Source organism: Haliotis asinina, chromosome 5, assembly GCF_037392515.1.
Source record: "Haliotis asinina isolate JCU_RB_2024 chromosome 5, JCU_Hal_asi_v2, whole genome shotgun sequence".
In the NCBI taxonomy this organism is placed as follows: domain Eukaryota; kingdom Metazoa; phylum Mollusca; class Gastropoda; order Lepetellida; family Haliotidae; genus Haliotis; species Haliotis asinina.
The window spans coordinates 58,958,014-58,976,170 of NC_090284.1; the positions used below are offsets into that span (position 1 = coordinate 58,958,014).

General features: G+C 44.1%; 1 protein-coding gene across 7 annotated transcripts in view; it reads right to left on the reverse strand.

The window, feature by feature from the left end:
- The window catches only part of LOC137284939 (ponticulin-like protein H), a 28,513-nt gene that overhangs the window by 5,689 nt on the left and 4,667 nt on the right, over nucleotides 1-18,157 (reverse strand). The gene's annotated exons all lie outside the window — the stretch shown is intronic.

Below are 18,157 nucleotides of genomic sequence, written 5' to 3' on the forward strand. Positions count from 1 at the left end.
TGTGTGGATCCATGCCTGATTCTTATCGACATGCAATGGTAAAGCCACTGTTTAAAAAACCTGGACTAGATGTGGATGTTTTGCAACATTACAGACCAGTCTCAAATATTCCATTCAAATTTATTTCCGAGGTTAGGTCTTAGGTCTTAGGACCCATTCTATTCACCCCATTTTATACGATACAGCTTGGAGAAGTTGCTGCTGCTGAGTGTACGTGTGTCACTGTTATGGCTGCGCGAATTCCACCTCCCGCCCTGAATCACGTGACAGCCTAGTGGCCATCTTCAGTATAGTAAGGGCCGTGTTTGGTATATGTAGAATCGCTGTCGCTACGCTTAAAATTATATTTCAACATTATCAGGCCCCCCTAAGTAACTGAAGGAATTACAGCAAATTTGAAGCAATTGCATCTCAAATGTAAACAAACGCAGCCCACTCGCGAAACAATTGCAGCGATATCGGTAGTTTAACGGTAATAACAGAAACCCGTCGGCCCTATCGGAAGCAATGTCGATAATACTGGAAACACGCTCGGCCATCTCCGGAGATTTTTCGGTCGAGAGCGGAAACTCACGCAGCAAAACATGGCGTCGTTGGAAGAAGCACCCGTCTCGGTGAGTTTTGTTTTTAGTTCCTACTATTACATTTTTATACTTATCCATCTTTGACCACCCGCGTTGAATGCGTTTAGGTATGAGGTGTTGTCGGGGCAATACCTTATGTTTTTAGGAAAAGATAGTCACCGCAGAAGAGTGTCACAAGTCATGCCCCTGGAGATTGTTTACATCTGAACATCGAAGTCGAGCCGATGATTACGAACGTGCGCTAGATATAACATCATTTTTTTGGTGAAATGTGTTTAAATTTGTCAACTGCACTTCATAGCAAGAAAAATTATGGCTCATAAACTTCTTCATGGCGCACGTTCATGATGTTCGTAATCATCGGCACGACTTCGATGTTCAGATGTAAACAACCTCCAGGAAAGCAGAAGGAAAGCACCAAGAAGGCAAGTCGCTGTGAGGCTCTCACAGGGACTGTTCCCGACCAGTCATGGAAGGGAACACCTTCTTAGTGACCGCGAGCCCGCTCAGCTCTCGGGGCCAACATACACGCATAGGGGTAGCCGTGACTACCCCACCAAATGTAGAAATGGACTCTGAGTCCGAAAACGAGTGAATGCCCAGCCCTCAGAGGGGAATGCCCAACTCCATCAGAGATAGCTCTGATCTGAAAAACGGAGAACTTGCCCAGCTCCGTCCGGGGAAGACAAAGCTACATTTTAGTCCAGAAACTGAAAGCCCCCAAAAGAGAAAGTTTGCCACGGCAAACTTCTCATATGCGCAAGCCGTGATGAAATTGCCTCAAGGGGAAATCAGCTTTAGCAGGCTTAGCTTGTCGGAAAGGGAGCAGATCAACGAGCTTTGGATCAGGAACTCTAAGAGATCCAAGGAAACTGCTAAACAAACCAAAGCTCCGGCTAAGGTTAATCCCCCGAAACACCTGGCGTGGGAGAGGCTAGTCTAATGTAAAGACTACAACCTCACCCTCACCAGCAAGGTCTCTGCACAAGCCCTTAAGGAGGAGCTTAGTAAGTCCATCTCCATCCACAAAATAAACAAAGCAAACAGGGGATACGTTGTTAGCGGCAACAACGTAAATGAATCTTTACGCGTCCCCAACAAAATCATTGGCAAAACTATAATATGGAAAGTGCCAGGGTGGGTTTCTCACACCAGATGCGCGGTGCATCTAGATAAAAAGATTAGCGACCAGCAGCTAATCGACCCAACCCAGCGCGATCCTATTATCAGTGACATGTATAGGATTAAAAGCCATGGAAAAAACACAAGAGTGGTAATACTCGCCAGAGACGATTACAGTCGCAGGTAAGGTAGTGGCAACACTACCCTACCTTAAGCGACCCAACCAGTGCGTGAAGTGCCTCTGCTATGGACATGTGAAGGCAAATCGCCGCAATCAGGCAAAATGCAGGACATGCTCCAAGCCAGAGAGTGTCTGCAAGGGCAACTGCTCACTCTATTGCAGGAACTGCAAAGTTCAAGGGCACTCAGCCCTCTCGAACTTCTGCAGGAGCAGGCAGACAAAAAGAAAAAGTCTAAACACAGGGACTTTACAAAACCAAAAGCACACACAAGCTGATAAGGGAAGCGGTAAGGCGGGAAATGTTTATAAGTCAACCGCCAAGCCACAGAATCGTAACGACACTGTGGCAACCAGTGTCAATCGCTCAACCACAAAACAAACAGTAAACAAGTCTGGCAAAAGATACATGCTATCAGAGGGAAACGCAAGTCCGCTTGCAATCCCAAGATAATAGGGGCTACATCCATACCGGATAAAGCCAGTATCTTAGCCACCCACTTTGCCTCTGTCAGTAGCAGCAACAACTTCTCTGAAGTCAGAGAAGCCACCTCCATGGCCCAAACAACCCCCAGGCGAACAGCACGCCTGTAATCACTGCTTCAGTGTGGAGGAGTTCAGAACTGCCATACACCACAAAAAGGGTACTAATCCTGGAGAGGACATGGTCAGCTATGAGATGCTAAAAAGGTTGCCGGACAGCGTAGCCAAATAAGGGGGAGGTACCTGCAGCATGGAAACATGCGGCAGTCATACCTCTGCTCAACTCATATCGCCCAATATCCCTAACATCAAATCTGTGCAAGAGTATGAAGGCAATGGTGAACATACGCCTAAAGCTTCACCTTGAAACAAACGGACACTTATCTCATGACCAAAGCGGGTATAGATCAAACCGCTCATGTCTTGACCACATTTTCCGCCTGGAAAATGATATAAGATTAGCCCAGGTCAAAAAAGAGTACCTAGCTGCTGTCTTCCTAGACTTCAGCAAAGCGTTTGACATGGCATGGCACGATGGACTCCTCCTTAAACTAGAGAATGTTGGTGTACGAGGGAAAATGGCAAATTATGTTCAAAGTTTTCTGCAAGAAAGGTCGATATTAGTCCTCCTCGGGGACCACCTGTCCGAGCGACACAGGTTAGATAATGGCACGCCGCAAGGAAGCATTATCAGTCCCACGCTATTCAATATCATGATTGATGACCTATTTAAACATGTCCCACGGGACAGCTACACCAACACCTCTAAGTTCGCTGATGACGGGGCTGTATGGGTCAGACATTGAGAGCTATCCAAGATCCAGGTTCAACTCAGGAAGCTCTCGATGGGGTGGAACAATGGTGCGACAAATGGGGTTTCACTATCTCACCTGAGAAAACAGTAGGAGTGGTTTTCAAGCGTAAGGGTTGCCGTGTAAGCCACACACCCTGTCTAAAACTCAAGGGCAAAGAGGTCAAATTTGAGAAATCAGCCAAGTTTCTCGGGGTAACCTTCGATCAACATCTCACCTGGGCCAAACACACAGAGAATATCACCAAGAGTTGTCAGAAGGACCTCAACGCAATGAGAGCTGTATCCGGCAGCTCATGGGGAGCGAATAGCGAAACACTCTTGACCCTCTATAAGTCCCTAATCAGGAGTAAAATAGACTATGGGTGCGAAGCCTACCACAGCGCTTCCCAATCGGCCCTGAGCCGGCTTGAAAGCATTCAATACCAAGCTCTTAAACTGGTCGCCGGAGCAGCGACCTGTACCTCCCACCAAGCCCTATTAGTGGAAACTGGGGAGCTGCCACTCCATCTCAGGCGAGAGAAACTGATATTGAACTATTGGAGTCGCTGCTCCAATCCACTCATCACTAGGTTGTGGGAGGAGAAACTCTACTCTGGTAAAACCAAAGTGTGGCTTAAAAAGAGACCCAACACAACGCCAGGTGGGCTCAGGGTCATCCAGCTAAGGCGAGAGCATGGATGCGACCAGGTAGAAACTCCAACCCAACCAATGACAGTGCAATGTCCCCAATGGAGACTCCGGTCCCCAAATGTCGACACCGCTCTCACAAATGAACCGCCTAAAAGTGAGAATCCAACGCTACTACGTGTCAGAGCGCTCAGTAGGATTGACACGGTTTACGAGGACTCGGCCTACGGTATCCTCATACACACAGCCACCTTCAACCACACAATCTCGGATGGTCAACCGGTCTACAGTGCAGAGCTGGAAGCCATACACCATGCATTTAGGTATTGTCGCAACCTACATGAAAAAAGAGTGGTTATCCTCTCAGACTCTCTCAGTGCAATCCAGTCACTGGCAACTAAGCACTCCAGTAGTAGACCTGACACTATCCATGAGATCCTGGTTCTCATTCAGAAAATAAGACAAAGAGCGAAATCCGAAGTATGATCCAGAATTCAATCACTAGCAAGTGGCAGAGGCTATGGAACACCTCAGACAAAGGCAGATGGTTACATCAACTCCGCCCCCGTGTGAAAGGGAAGCTACTAGGCCCCTCACAAAACAGGCGAGTGGATATCATGATCACACGCCTGAGGCTAGGTACCACCAAAACCTCATATAAAAACTGTCTAACATGCCACACCAAGGCCACGGTCTCTCATATCATGCTGGACTGCCAACGATTTGACACGATCAGGCAGACACTTAAAGAAGAAACCAAGCTAGATACATTGACAGCAAAGCAGTTGCTGGCTCACACGGAGCACCACTCAATGCATAAGCCACTAGCAAACTTTCTTCTGGACAGTGAACTATGTCAGTATATATAAAGAAATTATATCAATCAGCCAGTCCTCCGGTTTGTTACATACACAGGGAGATTATTACACCCAAGCTCCCCTCCCCAAAGGTCTGAAACCCAACCGCACTATGGTTGGCAATCTCCCCACCCACACTCTGGGACCATTACACGTGTGCAACACAACCGTTGCAGTAAACCCCCACATGAGTCCCAAGGAGGGACAAAAAACGACACAAGGTAAGCATAAGTAACAACAATGGAGAGGCCATGTCCGCTCCAGCAGCAGGTATGGGAGGGAGTGGCCGTGTCTACTCCCCTGCAGAGAGCGAAGGGAGTGGCCGTGCCCACTCCCAGGGTGAAGTTGGGGAGTGGCCGTGTCTACTCCCCTGCGGACCCCCCCCAAAAAAAAAAAAAAAAAAAAAGGTGGGACACGTCCATGAACAGCGGCCCATGCGTTCCAAGGCGGAACACCCCCATCCACTGGCAGCCACAACCACGCCAACAACCATGCGTCCCAAAGAGGGACACCCCACGCATCCCAAGGAGGGATAGGTCTGCCGACATGCCAACCGGCGAAGGCGACCTCAAAAGCACCAAACTGAACGGACGGTCAGTAACAGGGCATTCATTCATTCATTCATTCTGACATTGGATGTTGAACTATACGGAGCCAAGCCCAAGCCCTCAAGCCTCACCCCAGCCAAGGCGTCGCCATCTTGACTATATCCACCTCCTCCTCGATCAGAGACTATCGTACACAGTCGCCGACCAGTGCGGCCGAGGCCACCGATAGCCTGGGGTCTCCTCCCCACGGGACAAGTCCCTTTATCAATCAACCACCTTTTATAGCCAGTTGTACATAGTTCTTATCAAATATCCTATCATCACCTAAATTGTACATTCTCATCATAAAAAAACCCATTCATCTTTTAACCTCATATGTTTTTACCTATAAATTGTCTCATTGTTTTTGCTCTACTCATAACCCCATCCCCTCCCCGCCACCCCCACTACCCTTTACCCTCCTCCCCATGCCCCAACATGAGCTCACCATAACTAGCATCTTCACTTTTCTCCACCCCCACCAAAGAATTCCCCAAACTTACATCACCACTACCAAATGTTAAACCCATACCCATTGATTTCGGCATGGATCTCGAGGAAATTGTCCCCAACCAACCCATTCAAGATCTCAACTCGCCCCATCCAATCAACAACAAAACAAAAAACGTCCACAAACCTCCCCTCTGGAAAATCAGCAAAACAATAAAAAAAACTTGTGCTAAAGACACTCCTCCCAAACCACCACCCAACAAGTTAATTCTCTTGGCCTTTTCAACAAACACCACCTCTTAACCACACCTACTCCGCCAATAAATTCGCTATCTGCCTAAAAATCAAACATTTCTTACAAATATGTCAATTTCTGCGGGAGGAGTGGGAACACCCCAGGTGGCTTACCCAGGTACAGGGAGTCATACATCTAGACAGCCGGGACACACACACAGACATACAAGACTACATCAACATTGCCAACACCATTACATCACAACCCAAAATACTCCACTACAAATCCATCAACACAAAGCAACCCTCATACACAAACCCAAACACTCAAATCACATTCCTAACATTTCCAACCACCACCCTACCCCAATGCATTACATGCGGAGCACTCACATACAAAGTTCACCCAGTAATAAAAAACCCTCAACAATGCAAACACTGTCACCAATACAATCACACCACAGACACATGCAAAAACATTCCCTATGCCCAAAATGCGGATTCAGACACTCACGACATAACAGAATGCACATACACAACATACTGCATACATTGTAAAACACAAGGACACACAGCAAATCAAAACACGTGCCCCATAAAACAGACACAGATACTCAAAACCCAACAAGCACCTCAAACACACTGATCTGCCAAAGCCAAAAGCTGCCCCCCGCCACATTACACACTACTCCCTACTCTCACTCTCATCACAAACCCCATCAAACACATCCACATCTTCCACATCCTCCCTCTCCCCATACCACGTCCCCTCCCGCCCAACCAACCCCCCGCCAAACCCGCCCCCCTTCTCCAACTGTTACCCCAAACCTTTCCCCCATTCGCCTCACCAAACCAACTAACAAACACAACAACCCCCACCCCCTACCCCGAACAACCCAAAGCCACCAAACCCACCCAACCCCAACCCAACCCAAAGGCCCAACCACCCACCCAACCCAAAACATCCAAATGCCCCTCCTTCCCACCCCAACCACCACTTCCCCCACCCCCCACAACAAACCCCGCCCCAAAACTGCCCCCCTCCCCCAAAACCCACCCTCAATACAAACCCTCGCCCAACCACTACAAAACCCACATACCCAGCAAACATTAAACACGGCACACTCAAGCAAAAAACCAGTGTTTCCGCTGACATTATAGACATGACCATGTATCTAATTTGTCCATGTAATACAGGATATCTGACAATGCATACGTCATTGCAACAAATCCATAGGTTTTGATTTTTTTATAATGTGTTTCGCGACAGGGTTGTTTCGTTCACTGGCCTCCTGCTCTATCTCCATCACAAGTGCCGGCCAATTCTATTTCGTTGATTCAACCGCACGCCCTACCGACAACCATCGAACGCTACACGGTTGCTTGATACTGGAGAACTCACTCTCTTCCAAGACCTCAGACAGTTCGCGCAGTCTATTGTACCGAACCGCTGAATATTCATAAAGTTTATATATCTCATTCAAGGTTTTTCTATAGTCTGCGACAACTTTAGTTGTTTTGGCCGCATCTGCCGATGCAAGTGCTACTCGATGTGCTATGCAATGCACATGAATCAGATACGGGCAGTCAGACACCAACCCCTGTCCGGCGGCCTGTCATCACACTGGCTCCATCGGAACCAAACCCAACAACGCGATTTAACTCAATATTCCATTGTGGAAGCACTTCTTTAATTTTCTCCGTTACACATTCTGATGTGCCATTTTGTACACTGAAATTTCCAAGAAACAATGTTTCCGTGTTCCCTTGATTTTCTATCCTCACGAATATCATGAGTTTTTTTTCCACAGTTACATTCACGGTTTCATCCACGATTAAGCCAACAAACTTGCTTTTTCCAATTTTTTACTTAATATCTTCGATTGTGCTTGCAACTAGGGCATGTTCCATTTCTTCAATGGAATGTGAATGACTGTACACGACACCTTTAAGTAAACTTGAACAACCATTCTTCTGCTGAAGTTCAATCAGTTTTGAGAATTTAACAGTAGGAATATTTTCGTGCGCCATAACAAGTACAGTGTTCATTTGTGCAAGTAAACTTTCATTGTTTTTCTCCTTGACAGTCTCAGTGTGAGCAACCATGGCAGTTTTTTTGATACAGAAGGTTAACAGCTTGAGTGTGTGACGCACTATCTCGATGATCGTCTAGTGCCGATTTTCTCAAATTGATACTGCCTTCCGTAAATTTATTTTTCATTTTTGCTTCCACGCATATTTTACAAAACATTTTTTCATCCTAAAAACTGAGCCACGGAAACACCTTAAACCAGTCATCCTTTACGTGACGAGTAACTGTACTAGATGAAGGTTTTTCACTTTGACATTGTGTTTTCAATTGAGATTTGTCGCACGTGTTGAACGGTTGCGATGTCTGGGGACCTGTATCAGATGAAGGTCCAGATTTACTACTAGTCTCAGATTCAGTGTTCTTAACGTTTTCGCTGTTAGAAACAACAGAACGTGTACTTGTCTCATTGTCACACTTTCGTTTTCTACTGTCAGCAAGGGTACTACCTTCCCCCCCCCCCCCCCCCCCCCCGAAATAGCTTGAAAGATTCGTCTGTTTCTTCATTTTTGTTCAAAATAGCGCCGGCGGGGCACGTGTTTGAAATCAGAAGGTATCGGTAAATATCGAGCATTTCCGCACATAGTTAAAATAACCACTGGAACCGAGATATTTAAAATCAACATCAGATTTCCGAATGCTATAATGTCTCGCGAGCACTGAACGTTACGCTGCATTCTATTTTAAGCAAACTGGTGTTTCCCAACCCTTTTTTAGTAATTTATTTTAAGTTGATAACTTGATATTTTATCGGACATGATGTCCGGCAGTGTTTTCAAATACCGGACAATGATAACTTTTTATCGGACTATGTTCGGTATTTATCGGATAGCGGAAACACTGAAAACCCCCACTACACCCTCAGCTAACTCCAACATCACACTCACCCCCCCAAAACCCAACCAAAACTTAAACATACTCATTGAATTCATCACCACCATAGCCCTTCTACCAAACACCACCGCCAAAAAAAATACATACCTCAGCCCGCAAACTCAACATATACCACAAACCCCTAGCCAGTCTACTCATCGCTGTTAAAACTCTTTCATAATTCACCCCCACTAAGCTGCTCTAGCCTACTTACCCCATCTATCAAAATTATGTGCCCCACCCATGATCTTTTATAAAGTCCTATTCCAAATTACTGTGATCATGGCTCTGATGCAGTGGTACTGTAACAGTCTCCGAGCAAACGGTCATGAGCTTAAGGCACTCATTGCCCAAAACAAAATTGCCCCCCAGTTAATTTTTCTTCAGGAAACAAAATTATCCCCCAGAAACGCCTTCAAAACACCAGGCTTTTTTTATATTCGGAAAGACCGCCCTCGGCCCGTAAATAACCCCGGCCCCCTGCAAGAGGGCTGGGCATCATTATATCTGATCAGTTAACCTACTCGTAAATTGACATACCAACTTTAGACCTTGAAGTCCTGGCTATCAAAACTACCATTAAAAATAAAGAGCTTACTTTCATAAACGTATACAGACGTCCCTCAGTTAAATTAAACATAAAAGATTTAGACATCATTTCCAAATTCATCAACCCCAACACCTTTATCCCCGGAGACTTCAATGCACACCATCCATCATGGGGCACCAAACCCCTACACCTGCCAAAACGGATTTCTCCTATCAGACTGGCTAGACAACCATAACCATATCACCTTAAATGACAATCAACCAACTAGAATCATTCTAGTCATTCAACTATCCCATTACCAGCTCCCTTCCGCCATAGACATAACAATAACCACACCAACACTAGCAAAAGCTTGCCTATGGGAGGCACACCAAGACACCTGGGGCAGTGACCACTGCCCCATCAAAATAACAATAAATCACCTACAAACACAACACCAACCTAACACCATCACACCTCCACCCACAGAAATAAAATACAACCTTAAAAAAGCAGACTGGAACAAATTCCATAAACTATGCACCCAAATTAACACACAAGACATATACAACCACGATATAAACACCTTCAGCTCCAACTACACAAACACCATCATTGACATCACAAATAAATGCATTCCCACCTTTCGGCTCACCCTTGCACCAAAAACAGTCCCCTTGTGGAGCACAGAAATCATTAACGCCAGGAAGGCAAGAAAAAAGGCTCTCAACCAAAAATATATTTGGCTAAAAAACTCAGAAATAATACCAAAAATGTTATCAGGGCTGCCAAAATAAACCATTGGCGAAACTTTTGTTCATCCCTCAGACTCGACCCGTCAAATTCAGGAAAATTGTGGAACAAATTTAAAGCCATACAGGGAAATTCCAAAAAACTTATTCAACCCCACCTTTCGGAACACCCCACAAATAAAGATAAAGCAAATGCAATGGCAGCCCACTTTTCGGACACAAGCAGCTCCACCAACTACCCACCCACCTTCCAACAACACATCGCAAATTACAACCCTTTCACCCCTGAACCACCCCACTCACACCTATCCTTCAACAAACCAATAAACATACACGAACTTAAAGTAGCACTCAAACACAAGAAAACAGCCTCAGCCCTGGGTCCTGATCATATCACCTACACAATCATTAACAAACTCCCCCCCAACATGCTCTCTCTCACCCTAACATTATTCAACAAAATCTGGACCCTAGGAACCTTGCCCCACTCCTGGAAAACAGCAAAGGTGGTGCCAATCCTGAAACCAGGGAAACCCGCCAACTAGCCAGACTCATTTCGGCCAATTTCATTAACGTCACATCTTTGTAAAACTCTGGAAACCATAGTAAACAATAGGCTAAAGCATCATATACAATCACATAAACTCATAAAACAGGACCAGAGCGGCTTCACTCCAAATCGACAAACTTCAGACCACATTTTGCATTTGGAGCATGATATTAGAATCGCACAAGCACAGAAACAATACACACTGGCCATCTTTATAGATTTCAGTAAAGTATTCGACATGGTTTGGCACAACGGCCTCATCAAAAAACTCCAAGAAAATGCCATACACAGAAATATTCTGAATTTCATTCACCATTTCCTTAAAGATAGACAAATAATAGTCAAAACTCACAACACCCTTTCGGACCCATATCCCCTAAAAAATGGCACCCCCTAGCGCAGCATCCTATCACCAACCCTCTTCAACTTTATGATTAACGACATCTTCCCCGAAAAATGGCCCGAAATAACTACAGCTAAATTTGCAGACGATATTTCTTTTTGGATTTCCTCGATCTCAATTATGCAAGCAACCTCTAAAGCTCAACGAATGCTAAACCACCTTCAAAATTGGGCCCATAAGTGGGGGTTCCATATTAATGTAAAAAAAAATAATGGGCATTCTATTAAAAAAACAGCATATGAAAAATTATACACCCAAACTGCACCTAAACAATCAAAAAATCATTTTCGAAAAAGAAGCAAAATTCTTAGGAGTGACGTTTGACCAACACCTAACATGGACTCCCCATATTAATAATTTGGTCAACAATTGTCAAAAAGATTTAAACTTAATGAAATGTATTCGTGGCACTACATGGGGAGCCGACAAACAAACACTCATAAACATCTACCATTGCCTCATACAGTCGAAATTGGACTACGCCGCCCCGGTCCTGCACTCCCTCTCCCCCACCAACCTCCAAAAACTAACCTCCATACAATATAAGGCCCTCAAACTAGCCCTAGGGGTCAGGACTAGCACCCCCCTATCCACACTCCTCCTTCTTGCAGGCATCCCTTCAATCAGTACACGAATAAACCAAACCGCCCTCAATTACTGGGCTGGGGCCCAACATAACCCCATTTACAACACCATTAAAACAAAATACACCAACACTAAAAAATCCACCCTAAAAAATTCAAAAATGATAAAAATATTGCACCATTCTACTCACACCTATCCAGTCTGCTGCATACACAACAACTTGACACAATACAACACCCACCTCCCATAGCAAGCAAGTCCATCTGGGTCAAATCTATCATCACAAAACCCATCACCAAAACACCTACATTCTCAGACACCCCATATTTAGACACCCTCGTCACACGCAACACCAACCTCAATTACAACCTATATAGACAGAACAGACACCCAGATGGACTCTGCCCACACAGCAAAACAAGAGAATCAATAACACACCTATTCACCGGATGTAAATAACAACACACCAATATCATCCAACTACACAGCACAATTCCTCCGAAATACCACAATAACACACACCTACTACTCAACCCGGCTAACCCAAAACCTATCTTCAACGCTGTACATAGCAACCTTTATTCTACATTCCTCCATAGCCCATAAAATTTAAAACCTACAACTCTCCGCCACAACATTCTGCAACAATGTCCGCCATCTTACCTCTCGCCTGTACCGTAAGCCACCTAACGGTCCCACAAGCCGGTGCACGGTCGTCTTCTCCGACGTCCACGCCAGACTACACGCTCTCTGCCCTACTCAATCCCTGCTATCTGCAACCCACTCATCCCCTCCCGCAGCCTTGTAAATATCCATTTCACTTTTAACCTTTTAATCCATTTAAATCCTTCTTTTTCACCACATATTTTACCATATACAAACAATAAGTTCAGAGCCAAAAATATATTTTTTTCCCACAGCACTATGTATATAAAAATACCCCAGAACATTATCACCACCACCACCCCCAAACCACTGTACATACAGTGTTCCCAGAAATTATTGAGAAAATCTTTGCTTTTTTTTCTAATGATGCTAAGATTGGAAAAAGGGCTTTCACTATGCACTAAGCATACTAAATAAGGGAGACAACTCTTGAAGGCTTAGAAGGCAGCTCATTACGTCAAGAGTTATCTCCTTTGTCTGAGCAGACGGCTTCCTGTGTTGACATGGCAGAATTTACAGCAAGAGAGAAAAGAAAGCTCATTCTAGATGATTTTCAAAGGGGTGAGGCTGATGCTAAAGTGTTAGCTTGTAGACATGGTATTCCTCTGTCTACAGTATACAGAACTTTGAAGAATATTCAAACAGGAACTCGGGATAGAGCACAAAGCAGGGGCAGGTCGGCCTAGGAAATTCAGTGTTGTGGATCGCCGAAGACTTGGGCAGATTGTGAGTAGGGGCAAATTGAAAAGTGTTGAGAACATCAGAAATGAAATGATTAGCAGAGGAAGTCCTCAGGTATGCAATGAAACAGTTAGGCAGGAATTACAGAGACTTAATTGGGTGGAAAAACGTGGAATTCCCTCGCCGTTGATGAAAGATGCACAAAAGGAAAAACGTTTAAACTGGTGTCGGGCTCATGAAAATCAAGATTGGGATAATGTTTTCTTTTCGGATGAAAGTTCTGTTTGGCTTTTCCCTAATTGTGTGAAAATCTGGACCACAGATACTGTCAAACCTATCTACCAGCGACCAAAACATAGCCCGAAGTTTCACTTGTGGGGTGGCATATCGGCTCACGGAGTGACGCCATTGTGTGTTTTCACGGGAAACTTGACAAAGGAAAGATACGTTGACATTCTAAATGGTCACCTTCTTCCGACAGCACAAACATTGTAGAAGATGATTGGATTTTCCAGCATGATAATGACCCAAAACACACTGCGCGCTACACAAAACAGTGGTTGTCGGGCGAAAATGTTGAAGTTTTAAACTGGCCCAGTTACAGCGCAGACCTAAACCCAATTGAGAATGTGTGGAGAGTCATGAAGGACAGAATAAACCAAAAGGGACTGAGAAATATTGAAGATATGAAGGCCGAGGTGGTCCAATATTGGGATACCCTGTCACACGATTACCTACAAACTTTGATGGGTAGTGTGCCTAGGCGTATTCAGGCATGCATTGCTGAGCGAGGAGGTCTAACAAAGTACTAAAACAAGACTGAGACTGTAAAAGGATGATGTTTTAACATGTTTATGTAAGTAAAACGCCAGAAGTTAATAGACGTAATGAGTTACATGACGCAACATGATTCTCAATAATTTCTGGAATACTATATATCACTGTAAATTCATCACTCTCCTCAACCACCCATATTTCAAATTCATTTTATCATATACACCTCCATTTATATACCCAAAACATTTTTAATCTACACACCAACATTTTAGCCAGTTCACCAACTCTTAAACGCCATCAATTTTAAACAATACAGGCCCAGGCCTTACCGCCCATCACTACTACTACGACGACGACGACTACTTCTACTGCTACTACTATACTACCACTAGTAGTACTACTATATTACTACTACTACTACCACTACTACTATAATGAAAGTGTCTGATCATTGTTAGTCTGTTTATGATACATGTGTTAATTGGTATGGGTTTAGAGAATTAATAATACAGAAGAGGGCGATCACTGTATCCCTTGCCTTTGCAAATTCTTGCCACAATGCTCACACTCATCTGTGTAATTCCAACCTGGCAGAGGTGGTACATGATTGTATGAGAAGCATGGAGGGCTGAAGCATCGTTAGCAAATGAAGTGTCACTACTACTGCTGCTGCTGCTGCTGCTGCTGCTGCTACTACTACTACTACTACTACTACTACAAGTACTGCTGCTGCTGCTGTTGCTGCTGCTACTACTACTACTACTACAACTACTACAACTACTACTGCTGCTGCTGCTACTACTACTACTACTACTACAACTACTGCTGCTGCTGCTGCTGCTACTACTACTACTACTACTACAACTACTACAACTACTACTGCTGCTGCTGCTGCTACTACTACTACTACAACTGCTGCTGCTGCTGCTGCTACTACTACTACTACAACTACTACTACTGCTGCTGCTACTACTACTACTACAACTACTGCTGCTGCTACTACTACTACTACTACTACAACTATTGCTGCTGCTGCTGCTACTACTACTGCTACTACTACTACTACTACAACTACTGCTGCTGCTGCTACTACTACTACTACAACTACTGCTGCTGCTGCTACTACTACTACTACTACAACTACTGCTGCTACTACTACTACAACTACTGCTGCTGCTGCTACTACTACTACTACTACTACTACTACTACTACTACTGCTGCTGCTGCTACTACTACTACTAGATCTACCACTAGCTCTATCACTAGCATCATCACTATTGCGTCTATTGACCAGTGAAAATCCGGGTTAAAATACTGATCTTCAGTAACCCATGTTCGTTACTGGAGGCCACTAACGGGATCGGGTGGTCAGGGTCGCTGCCTTGTTGACACATGTCATCATAACCTATGTTGTATCCCAGATACTGTATTGTCTGGTCCAAACTCGATTAATTGCAGACCGCCGCCGTATAGGTGGAATATTGCTAGAACTAACCTCATTCACTACAACTACTGCTACTTCTACTACTAATACTTCGACTACGACTACGACAACTACTACTACCACTATTACTGCTGGTACTGCTACTGGTACTCAAATGCTATTGCAACTATACTACCCATCAAAAGACCCACTAGTGTATATGTAGCTATGTACTTCATTCAATAAGCTGTTCTAAACTAGATTTTGCAAAATATCCCACACCGTTTGAAGCTACTGTGTACACATGGGCAGATGTATTGGAAGACAAATTCGTAACATGGAAAGGATTATTGTCATGAGTTCATCAAGGATGAAACTCGGTGAAAAATGGTTAATTCTGAACAAAACTTTACACCAAACTGCACTTGTTCACATGCACAATATTCGCGCATGCTTTTCAGCAGTTTGATCTCAGTGCAATTCATCTGCATTGGGTTTGCAGTTGGTTCCACCAAGTCACTGGGGAAATTCGATGTAGTTTTATGTACAGTGTGTGTTATAAGTGAGTACTACTTTCGATGGGTAGTATATGTACTACTTCTATTTCTTCGAACATTATGACCAGACCCACCACTAACACATCCCGTCTACTTCAGCTACCATGGTAGTTACAGATAATCTATTCAGTATCAGTCGTTAATGAGATGCTTTGAAATACATTGGTCGGAACACATTTATACTGAGTCAAACTTTCACTTTCACAATCATATATTATACAATATGCCCCGCCCCCTAGTTCTGAACAAATTTGGTTCATCCTTTTTAACTTCACCACAACAATCATGTCCTCAAAACGCAAACCACATTTACTTTCCTTATCTATTAGGATATCCTTATCTTATCTTATCCCCATCTTATCTTATACTGAGAAAATCTGTTCCCTGAAAAGAAGCAAAACCATCTTGCAAATATTGGGTCTGCTTCCTGAGAGTGCGCAGACCTGGGCCATGAGCTGCCATGAATGGAATAATTTCAGGGGCTAGCACCTGTTCGTGGTAACCTGCAGCATTAAGGTTCTCACGCTAAATGTTCACGGGGTCACCTCCAAACTCTCATCCTACCATCAGCGAATCTGAGGGTAAATCTTGATTCATCACTGAAGACATTGGAGGTACCGTCGGTCCACAGCAAACGCTGACGTAGATGTAACGGCGTAAAACACTATCCCCCAAAAGAAACGATTTCTATTTTCGATTTCTATATCTATTAATTACCTATTGTGTTCAAACAAAGTATTAACAAAAGCGTTGATAACATGGTTTTACACAACTGCACAAGTAAAATATCGAATTTACCTGAAAATGTGGATTCTGGTGAGATTTCTTACAAGGATTAGAAAGGAATTGCCACAAGGCAACAGAAATCACCTTCCAGTGGAAACTGCAGCAAACAGCATTTACTGTCTGATAATAAAAATGCAGATTACTTTCAGAAATTGGCATTCATTTGAGGGAGTTTCAAAGTCAAATCACTACGTCACGTCTTGACTCTGCATGCTGGAAATTACCAGTCTTCTGTTGCCAGGCGTGTGAATGTTAGTCTGAGCAAGATATCGTGGCTTGCAGCTCGTTGCAACCAAACAGGTAAAACAAATGACCGTCCGTAGCCTGTACACACAGTTACCACTGCAGCGCAAGATCGGTATATCCGGATACTACAATTGTGTGATCGTACTGCCATGGGTGACAGCATAGCAGCTAGGGTGCCTGGACTTCAGAGGATATCCGGTCAAACTGTAGGGAACATTTTGAAAGCGATTGGTCTGAGACCCTGGAAACCCGACGTCGGGGTCGTGCTACGTCGTCACCATGGATCTCAACGTCCCCGTTATCAAAAAGTATCCATTTGGTTGTATAGACATCTTCTATAATGTGTAACATTTCATGCAGAAAAGGCTATTTGAGGACGGGTTGTGCATGTTTGAAAACACCACATTTTCGCAACAGATTTCTCGTCTATGCGGTTTTTTTTTATTTTTTTTTAATTGTTTTTTTTATAGTATATAGTTCCGCGATATGGTCGTCGAAAACGAAGGTTAGCAGATCACAGCCGCTTTCGGATGGTCTGTGCCGTCAATCGATCCCTAGGCAACTCATGAGGCCGTCAACAAACAGTTATGGAGGTGACGTAATACATTTTGACAGTCTCCGCCTATGACGTCACACATGATCGACCTGGCCTAGGGCGATATGCAGTGTTTCCAGACTTGAATGTAATGAAATCAGGTCTGTAAATCATAAACAGACCGACGGCTGCAACACTTTGTCCTTGCAATGTCACGACCTGGTGTTCCCGTATGCCAACCGCACATTGACGCTGCACATTTGAAAGGCACGGCACAAGCACTGTCTGTTCCGGATAGTGCTTTTGAGTGTTTTTTCACCTTGTAAGTTTTGAAAGAAAATTTGTGATCGAATGCACTAGCAATGGTACGATCGCGTGACCAGCAGCACGTGAAAAAGCACGTTTCAGCGCTATTGCACGATTTGATGACTGGCCTAAACGTGCTCTGGTGATTTTTTTTCTTGAGTCGATAATAGAGGATGAATAATATAAGACCCGAAAACTGTCAACCATAACAATTCATATTTGCATTTACAAATATTAATTGTGAAGTATATATTTTGGCTCACTATATGCATATAGGGACTGACTTATTTACATTGATCTATTCATTTGAGTATCACCAGTCATATTTGTAGTCAAATACTGGTATTTGCACACATTATTACCAATGCGGGCTAAGATGTACAGGTACTTTTGTGATAATCGCACATTGACGCTGCACATTTGAAAGGCACGGCACAAGCACTGTCTGTTCCGGATAGTGCT